This window comes from Pavona decussata, unplaced genomic scaffold (genome assembly GCF_977016875.1).
Source record: "Pavona decussata unplaced genomic scaffold, jaPavDecu1.1 SCAFFOLD_14, whole genome shotgun sequence".
Classification (NCBI taxonomy): domain Eukaryota; kingdom Metazoa; phylum Cnidaria; class Anthozoa; order Scleractinia; family Agariciidae; genus Pavona; species Pavona decussata.
In genome coordinates, this window is record NW_028145437.1 from 1,760,505 (window position 1) to 1,770,403 (window position 9,899).

Sequence of the window (9,899 nt, forward strand, 5' to 3'; positions counted from 1 at the left end):
TTTCGACCTAAGTTGCTTGAAATTCTCTTAAATGATAAGATTTTGCTATTTCGCATTCGCTAGGAAAAGTATTTTGCGTTTAAAACAATCTATCTCATTTGTTATCAGCCAAATAGGTTTCTAGCGCGAAGGGTCATGTTTTGTTCTATAACGAACGTATTTAAGATATCGGCCAAATTTGGGTTTTACGTTATTTCACGAACGGAATTCAGCCGTTAAGTCATTGGGTAGACTTGCCCCAAGCCCTCTTTTTATGAGAGCAACAAAGCTGCAAGAAATGAGAACGAGCGATGAAGTCACAAGAAACGAGCGACGACCGTTCCACTGGACTCCTACAAAAACGGACTTTGAGTCTAGTCATTGAGATAACGGGTGAATTTGAGTTTCATCTCATTCACCTAGTGTATGGGTGTCAGTAAACGTGGGGCATGGAAAGGGGTCAGGGTCTCTCTCTCTCTCTCTTTTTTTTTTGTTTTTTAGTCTGGCAGATCGGTGCAAGAATTGTGGGATTTATGGTAAAGGCACTAAATTTTGCACAAAGATAGAGAATTACCTACTGAACAATATTAGCTATGGACGCACCTGGGATCTATCCCATAATTGTAGTTATAACTGGTTTAAGGTGGCCTATTACTCTTCTTACATCGAAACAAGGCTGTGTGAATAATTTATTTATTTCCAGCAAAGTGAGACAATATATCGGAAGAAATGAACAAGTTAAACCAAAAAATGAATTACAAAATGCATTTTAAGACATTATTGGTCTTCTTGTGTGATCACGTGACCACATACTTCCCAGGTGGGTCTATAGCTAATATTGTTCAGTAGGTATGTCTCTATCTATGTGCCAAATTTGGTGCTTTTACCATAAATCCCACAATTCCGCCATATTTATGCACCAATCTGCTGGACTATTTTGCAGCCATGAACAACATGCGTCTTCGTTAGCCACTCAACAACCGGGGATTGAGGAAACAGCAAGTGATCATGAAAGAAGAAATCTAGAAAAAAATTTTATTTAGAGAAATAAAGGAGAGGGCCTTAATTAGGATGCTACTTTTCATTACTCTTATTCCAAGGAATTGCATGCTGTTAAAATTGGCTGGTTTCAGTAGAAATTGTCCAGGTAGACATGTACACTGAACAGAAGAAGGCTGTGCAAGTGGTCACATACGTTGCCAGGGCAGAGGTAGGGCCATTCACTGTACTAAATCAAAAGACACAAAAAAAGACATGTGGATCAAGACAATAGCATAATTTGCAGTCGATAAAGCTGATAAAATTGTGATGTGTATGCAGACGTGAAGTAAAAAAGTTAAATTTACCGGAACTTTGAGATTTTTCTGTGAATGTCTCACGAAATTTCGGGACGATATTCCAGATTTTTGAAAGTTTATTATTTGCACATGGTTATGCTTAAACAGCTTTTGTTAGAGCTGTCACATCTGGTGTTCTCTGTAACTGACTCCTACTACCGTAAACTGCCGCTCATAAGCCCATCCATTTATAGGCCCATCTGTCCGCTAACAAAAAAATATTCCAGTTAAAAGCCCCCCACTTTCCTTACAGTTTCCTTACTGTGATCTTACTAACATTTAATCAGAACAATTCTTACAATCGGGTCAATGTTTTGCAGTTACTAGAAGCCCCATTTGCAGTATATTTGTTATGTTAAGCTTAAATGGAAAGCATATTTTGAAAATGCCGCACGTAAAATTAGCCTCAACTCTTTTCTTATCAGCTCATTTCGAAACGTTTTTTTATTCTGCTTATAAGCCCCTCCCCCTTGGATATAGGCCCTCCCGTTTATAAGCCCAACCAAAACCCCTTACGAAGTTGTATAGGCCTAAGGCTTATAAGCAGCAGTTTACGGTACTTTGACTTCTCGACTGGCTAAAACTTCAGTGCAAAATAAATGTGGTTTTAAGGTGACTCCGTAGTTACTCCTGGCTGAAGTGTTTACGCTTTAATTTTACTGCCTATTTTTTATTGAAAACCTTGCTTAAAAAAGGTTTATCTCACGTGTCGTTGACCTGGTCTGGGTGCTTCTTTAATTTTCAACCTCCAAAAAGATGTACAGTGGAACCCCACCATACGACCACCCCTTTATAACGACCACTTTGTATGGCCTGAACAAAAGCCCACACATTCTCCTATCTGAAAACCTCGTTAATCTGACCACCCCGTTATAATGACCAACGACCACCTTTAGGGTTACTCAGTCCTTATTTTCGTTATAAAATTACCCCGTTAATACGACCGCTTAAATTGACTGGGGAGGAAGCTGAATGAAGACAGATCTTGGAAATGTTATTGATTCTGTATAAAGTGATTGGCTTAAGCAAAGGCGAAGCCAATCGAAGCTCACAGACTTGTTCAGAATCGTTTGAACTTGCTAATGTGTAACATGCTGTAAGCTACGATATAAAGAACGGCTTTCCTGGACATTTCACAAGAGGCTATATCCTGTTGAGGAACTGAAAGACGTCATTGTTTATTTTTCGCATTACATGTACCCGGTTTTGTTCAGTTGTAATGAATTGCTGTTGTAAGGTTGAAAAATAAATGTAAAAAGGTTGATTTATAGAAGAATTAAAGGTATTCATGTGCAATACATGTTTAAAGTGTGTTGCATCATCATGTGACCCTACCTCGTTAATACGACCACCCCGTTAATACGACCAATTTTCTATGGCCCGAAGGTGGTCGTATTAACGAGGTTCCACTGTTGTAATAAAGAAAAATTAAAAGAGAACAGAAATTTAAAAGCGAGAAGTGACAGTACGCGTCATGTACTAAAACTCATATTCACGTGTTAAAAATAAAAAAAAATTGAAAAGTGGAAAGAGGGATGATGTTCTCAGTGAATATTGAAATTAAGAAAACGGGCTACTGTACCTTTATTTTTTCTTCACAATAGCTCATTTTACAGTTGTTGCTGTGTTACGTGCCTTGTTTTGATACAAATCTCTTTACTTTTCTTATGCAAATGCAGGCTAGTTTGCATCACAACAACACAATTTACATGATAAAAACAGTGAGGTCTGTATCAATACAAGGTCACCGGCAGCCTCCTTACCATTAATAGGCCCGGTCACTGAGTAAGCAACTGTAAAATGGCCTATTCAACTGTGTTTTAAATATGTTTTTAATTTATGGTCACGAGTTAATAAAATGGCTGTTACCCTGTAAGCCTTAATATTAAGTTCCTCAAAGAGCGAACAAAAATGGTGTATCACTTATCCACCAGTAACATTAAGTTAATGTAATGTTACCCCCCAAGTCTCCTTTGCAGCCGTCGTTTTGGGGTCATCATCATCATCAACGCTTCCGCCCCTCAAGGGAGCGTTGCGTAATGACCCCAAAAGGCGGGTACGAAGGAGACTATCCCACCCCCACCCCCAACCTGGTCCGGGCTTATAATTTTACGATATTAAAATTGCCTTGATTGAAATCATTTAGCTGGTATCTCAATTCAAAAGCTACCGTAAATGGTGATGTAGGAGATGGGTGGTACTTCGAAAAAAATCCAACTTCCAGAGAGGGGCTTTTTAGCGCTTTTAAAGCAGATTCAGTTCAGTTGAAGCAAGTCAAATCGAAAGGTCAGCAGTATTCAGTATTCACTAAAACATCAACCTCCTTCCCAGGGTATCTCTTCTTCGCTCCCCCTTGAATGAGTGGGGACGGGAAGAAGTGAGACCCTGGGAAAGAGATTGCTGAAACACATGTAATACCTTATTGTTACTAATTTGATGCTCCTCCACTTTGCCTTGTTAATCCAAGCTTGAAAGTTTGGGAAACCCGTAGCTAGCAAGCAGAAACTTTAGCTGCCCTGTATACATGACAACAACAGCAACAACAACAAACACATGCATGACAATGCTTTTATATATCCTACATCATTGTAAATATGCTCTTCATTGGGTAATTTTCTTTATAAATAGATATAGTATTTTTCTGGTTATCCTGACTGAGAAAAAACCCAGGATAGTAAGGCAAACATGGAGAAATGGACGATAGTAGAACACAAATTATTTTGTACTTTCCTTCACAACTAAGTACCATCATTTCATTTTGTAGGGTATGTCGATGAGATAAAGAAAAGTCTTCTGAACATGAGTAAAGAAGAGCGAAAGAGTGTGGCAGAAAAGTACAACAGTACACCAAAGTACCTGAGCCACTCAACTCACAATTTCCAGACCATGTAAAAAAATCTGTAGCAGTAGATCTGTACACACAGAAAAAGGAAAGAGAGGCAACAAAACTCTACCCTGAAGGCAAAGTGCCAATCTAACTTTTCCAATAGGACTGTAATGCAACCGACCAGAAGGAACATCGACTCATCATAATTTACAAAGGGGCTTCTTGTGATCCGATTTTCTACACACAATACAGTGGTATGTTTTCATATATTGACTCGATTTAAATTGATCCTGCAGCTGAAGAGCAAAATGTACTGCAAGCTTCGTCACAAACAGTGCCAGAGAGAGAAAAACAAGCAGAAGGCCTGCAAAATGCAGGTCACAGTGCCAGCACCTGCAGATAAGCCAGTGATCAGCTCTAGGGGGCAGAGTCATTTTGTCTACAATGAACACTGCATGTTGGAAAACTTGCTGTGTTACTGGAAATGTTCATAATGCCGCACTTATGAGATTGCAAAATAAAACCAATGAAAAAGTGAAAAAAGTAGCATTAAGTGAAACTTATCCACAGTTGTTGGATTTCTATGATCGTGTTCTATAATTATTTATATGAGCCAATTCATTAGTGCTACATGTGAGCAAAAACTTTTTCCTCTCGCTTTTGCAAAAGTGACAATGAAAATCAGCATATCCCTATCCCCGCTAGAGTTATGCAATATTGTTAATTGTTTAAAATATGTCGAATTTATAGTGCAGTGACTTACCAGTGATATGTTCTCATTAATTTATTATTGATACTTATAAAGTACAGTACAACCAACAAATGTGTAACCGCTACATGTATTTGCCAGCTTAAACAAATTTAAAATTACAGCCACTGTCGCAATAAATAATAATTATTATTAACAAACTTGCTATTGACTTATGCAGTATATTTGGTAAATAATGACACTGGATGTTTAAAGTAACAAATTTCATACAGTCTGCATCTAATTATTATTATTGCGTTGTGCTGCAGATTGGTAGCCATGTGCTTGGGCTGAGTGGTACTTCTTTCTCACATAGAGGTAGACACAGGCTGAAAAGGGTTGTGCATTATCCCAACCTAGATACCCACAAATTCAGCGAATAAGCCATCTGTATGCCACTGCCCGTAAAAATTTGACAACAAATAAAGAAAATGCCAGAAAACTGAGAATACACCCAACTAACTAAATGATAGTACACTCCATATAACGCTAGATCTTTCTTAAAAAAAATTATTATTATTATTATTATTATTATTGTTGTTGTTGTTGTTATTATTATTGTTGTTGCATGAAAAGAATACGCATATCTCCCATTTAGAAAAATCTTTTTCATGGAATTATTTTCTTGGTCAGTGAGCCAAAAGTTAATCAAACTTGATTGTTGATTAAAGCTACTGTAAGGCGCAGAATCTCTAAAAAATACATTTTGGTTACGAACTCATTTTCTGTTTAACCACCACAATGGCGATATCCTCTTCCACACCTGTCCCTTAGCAATAAAGCCAATTGAAGGAGAACACCTCTATTGCTCATAGATGAAAAGTCACCGTGTTTTATAATGCAGCTCGCCCGCTGGATTGTGCCATCAAACATGAGCTTCTGACTGGCCAGTAGAATTTCGCGGCAGCATATGTACTCTAACGCATCACTGAGAGTTTCTACAGCACATTCTCCACAAGTACACCTGAAAACAAACTACCAGCATGAGTATCATCCATAAAGGTGTATTTAACCTGGAAAGATTTCCGCACAACCCCTAACATTACTTGTGCAGTCATGTATTACTCTAGCTTATACTATTCACATATAACGAACGAACGTGATAAGAGTGTGAGTCAGAAGTTGCTTACATAACTAATGCTAGGAGCTGTGAGGAAATCTCGCCTTAACCTGCGAGCAGGCATCACTCTTATGTTGTTGTTTGCTAACCTTTTTTTTTTTCTTTTACATGTTTCCTGTGGAAATGGTTCACTAAATGAGACCAAAACAGAGCTTGGTCGAAGCATCAATTGACACATGTCAACAAACATTCTAAAATCAGTAATTTTATGTGGCTCTAGAAATATAAACCGAACTAACCATTCATTTATGGGAACTTCTCCTTCGAATCTGCTTCGCAGAACTGCTGGCAAGAGACCATCCTCATCCTCTCGTGTCTTCGTCTTCATCGCTTGTATGAGCGAGTGGCTCGTCAGCATACGGCTGGACTTGGCCAACCACTTCCATTTCATCCAAAGTTTGATTTTGCGATTCTTCTCTGCTTGAGACAGACTCAGTCGAGTCCATAGAGAATAACATATCATCACTTTCGGAAATTTCTTTCAATTTTAAAACGAATTAGAAGCACCTAAACTCGGCTGAACCCACGAAATACACTGAATAACAACAGGAAACAAGAAACAAAAGCATAAACAACGCCGTGGAACCACCAACTACGACATCAGACGCAAACTTGTCACCAGTCTCCGGGAGACTATTTTGGCAATTTGAAAGCAATTTGTACAGCCAAAAAACGTCAAATATCTTTTGCCATTTTGAAATAAGGGCATCATGAGCTACCAGTTGTGCCAAAAATTCTTTTTTTAATTTTATTTTATTATTATTCCAAACAAAACACTACTTACAAACAAAGTACATTGCTTTTAACATTAGTTGCAAATCACTTACACTACAATACTCTTTTACTTTCACTTTTTTAACAGATGTAAGGGAAAAAAAAAAAAGAGAAGAGGCGAAAGTTTCATTAAAGCAAAACAAAGAACAATGTAATACTGGTCATTGAAAAAAAAAAAAAAAAAAAAAAGAAAGTAAGTATATAAAAAAACTTGAAAATGAGCATGAAATAAGACATAAATAAACAAGTGCGGAAAGGAAAGTTATTAAGTGTACTCTTATTTGATCTAGCTTGAGCAGGTCTCCGACGTTTTATTAGATTAGATTTGCAAAATAAGTAGCAAAAGGCACGCACCTTAACCGTATTTAGAATTGTCATATATCTTAAGTTAAAGGTGATCAAGGAGAGGTTTCCATTTTTCAGGAGGGTCGTTGGAACCGTTTTTCTCAATTTCATAGGTTTTCTTTAGAAAACGTAGAAATTGTGGAAAGTTGGGAATTTCGTTTTTCATTTTGCAAAGCCAAATGTGATATCGGCTCATCAAACAGCAAAAATTATTTTGGAGCTTGGCATCTGAGGTGTCAGGGCTAAGGCCTAAGGCAGTGATCATGTCAAGGTTTTCATTCTGAATTAGTGAGCAAGCACGTAGCCAGTTGAATATACTTTTCCAAAAAAGAGAAGTTAACGTGCAATTCCAGAAAATATGAAGCAAAGTTTCGGTTTCTCCTCCACAGAAAGTGCAACGATCGTTATCTCTACCTGAAATTTTAAATAGAAAGGAGTTTGTTGCAAGACGTCGATGGAGAAGTTTAAATTGGGAAATAATAATCTTGGTGCTTTTTGTGCACGTTCTTGCCAGTTGAAAAGTTTTTTTCCAATCAATTTCATCTTCTAGTTTACAATCGTTCTGCCATTTCGCTTGAGAACTTAGCGGCTTCTCACTCTTAAGTGCTACAAGGTTTCTATAAACTAAGTTGCTGGGTTTTTTCGTCACCAAGAATGATTTGTTGAAAGGCTTGACATCTTTTTTTTCAATATTGGTTATATTGTTTTTCAATCATTCCCTCAGGGATTTCAGTGTTGAGATAATTCCGTTAAAAGCGAGAAAGCAGGGTTTAAGTGAATATTTGGTTTGGAACTCTTTATAGGAAAGGAATGTGGTTGAGTTATTCTTAAGGTGCTCTATCGACAAAATTCCTTCCTTGAGCCATTGTCGAATAAAAGGAGGTTTGCGATCAATTCTAATCAGAGAATTATTCCAGAGAGGTTGCTCATTGTAATGTTGCAAGGAGAGTATATTGTCGGTATGATTAACCTCAGCCCAGATCTGCAATATCTCATTGATGAATGTATCGGAAGTTTGGAAAGAGCGCTTAGTATCTGTCTTGTCCAGGTTGCCTAGGAACACCGTCTCTCCACCATATCTACTGAGTTCCAAATCGAAGAAAAGTTTCCATTTTCCTAAATTTGTTTTATCGAGATATTTTTTGATCCAAATAGTTTTCAAGGATTTATTAAACGAGAAAAGATCAATCATTTTCAGGCCGCCGTTATTGTACTCATTGATCATAATATTTCTTTTAATCTTATCTGGTTTCCCATCCCAGAGGAAAAGATAGAAAGCGTTATTTATTTTTCTAATAGCTTGGTCATTTGTTTGGAGGGGAGAAAGGATATGTACATTTAAAACCTTTCTCTGGACATAAAACCTCTGGACTTCTCGCCTTTGAACCTATCCATAACGCTTCAGTCTTTTTGCTATTGAGTTTAAGACCAGATATTTTACTAAATTTTCCAATAACATCGAGTGAACTTTCTAGTGCACTCTTTGTGCCATCGAGAATTAGAGTGGTATCATCTGCATATTGGCTTAATTTGATTTCTTTTTGGCCGACTGACACGCCTTTTATATTCGGGTCTCTTCAGATTGCGCTAGCTAAAACTTCTACCGAAAGAACAAATAAATATGGGGAGAGGGAGCAGCCTTGCCTTACGCCTCTTTCTATTTTAAAGCAGTCGCTCTTCCACCCGTTGTTTATTACGGAGCTTTCACTATCATTATAGAGAGTTTTAATCCATTTCTGGATTGAAGGACCAAAGCCATAGTGTTGTAAGGTTTTTTCAATGAAAGGCCATTCTAGTGTGTCAAATACTTTTTCAAAATCTAAACGCAAAATCAGACCAGGAATGTTTTTGTTTGCGGTGTAATTTATGACGCTGTCAATCAGTCGTATGTTTTCACCAATGAACCTTCCTTTAATAAATCCTGTTTGATCGTTATTGACAAGTTTCGGAAGAATTGATTGGATTCTGTTTGCAATTGACTTCGCAGCTATTTTATAGTCGCAATTTAGTAAAGATAAAGGTCGCCAATTTTTAAGGGTTTTTAGGTCTGCTTCTTTCTTTGGGATAAGTTTTATAATTGCCAGGTGACCGTTCTCGTATGCGAAGTTAAGGGCAGCAATCAGAGCATCCGAAATATCATGCCAAAAAGTTTTGTAGAACTCCACCGGTAGCCCGTCTGTTCCAGGAGTTTTGCCGTTCACCATTTGCTTCAAGGACGAAAAGCATTCTTTCTATGTTAGCAGTCCCTCGCACGAAAATTGTTCTTCCTGCGATAGGTGTACATTATTCTCTTTTGGAAAAAAGCGGTTGGCTATGTGTGGATCCTGCACGCCAGTTAACTGCGTCGAGTACAAATTTTTATAAAAGGAGAAGCATTCATGTAAGATTTTATTGTCCGTTGTAATTACGTCACCATTATCTGTTTTGAGCTGGTTTATTGTTCCTTGTTTATAGTGTCGTTTCTCAAGATTGAGAAAATATTTGTTATTTTTCTCACCCTCATTGTACCATCGGCACTGTGATCTTAAAATGGCGCCTTTTCTTCGATATTCTAAAATTTTTTCTTGTTGCTCTTTTTTGATTTTCAGCATATCTAAGACCTTTCCTCGTTGTAATTCACTAATGTTTTCACCCTCCAGTTCCCTTTCTAGCGAAGCTATATTCTTTTCAATTTCCTTTTCTTGATGGGTCCTTTCTTTTTTCCTTTGTCGTGCATAAATTAGTGATGTTTCTCTCACTTTTAATTTTATCATCTCCCATAGGAGAGAG

At 37.5% G+C, this 9,899-nt stretch overlaps 1 pseudogene across 1 annotated transcript; it reads right to left on the reverse strand.

Moving 5' to 3' along the window:
• Positions 1-1,056: 1,056 nt before the first annotated feature.
• On the reverse strand, positions 1,057-6,777 carry LOC146487692 (uncharacterized; annotated as a pseudogene). Its single transcript, XR_014868559.1, has 3 exons — positions 6,251-6,777; positions 3,735-5,855; positions 1,057-1,207 (listed from the first exon to the last, which is right to left on the reverse strand). The product of XR_014868559.1 is annotated as an uncharacterized LOC146487692 (transcript).
• Positions 6,778-9,899: the final 3,122 nt, after the last annotated feature.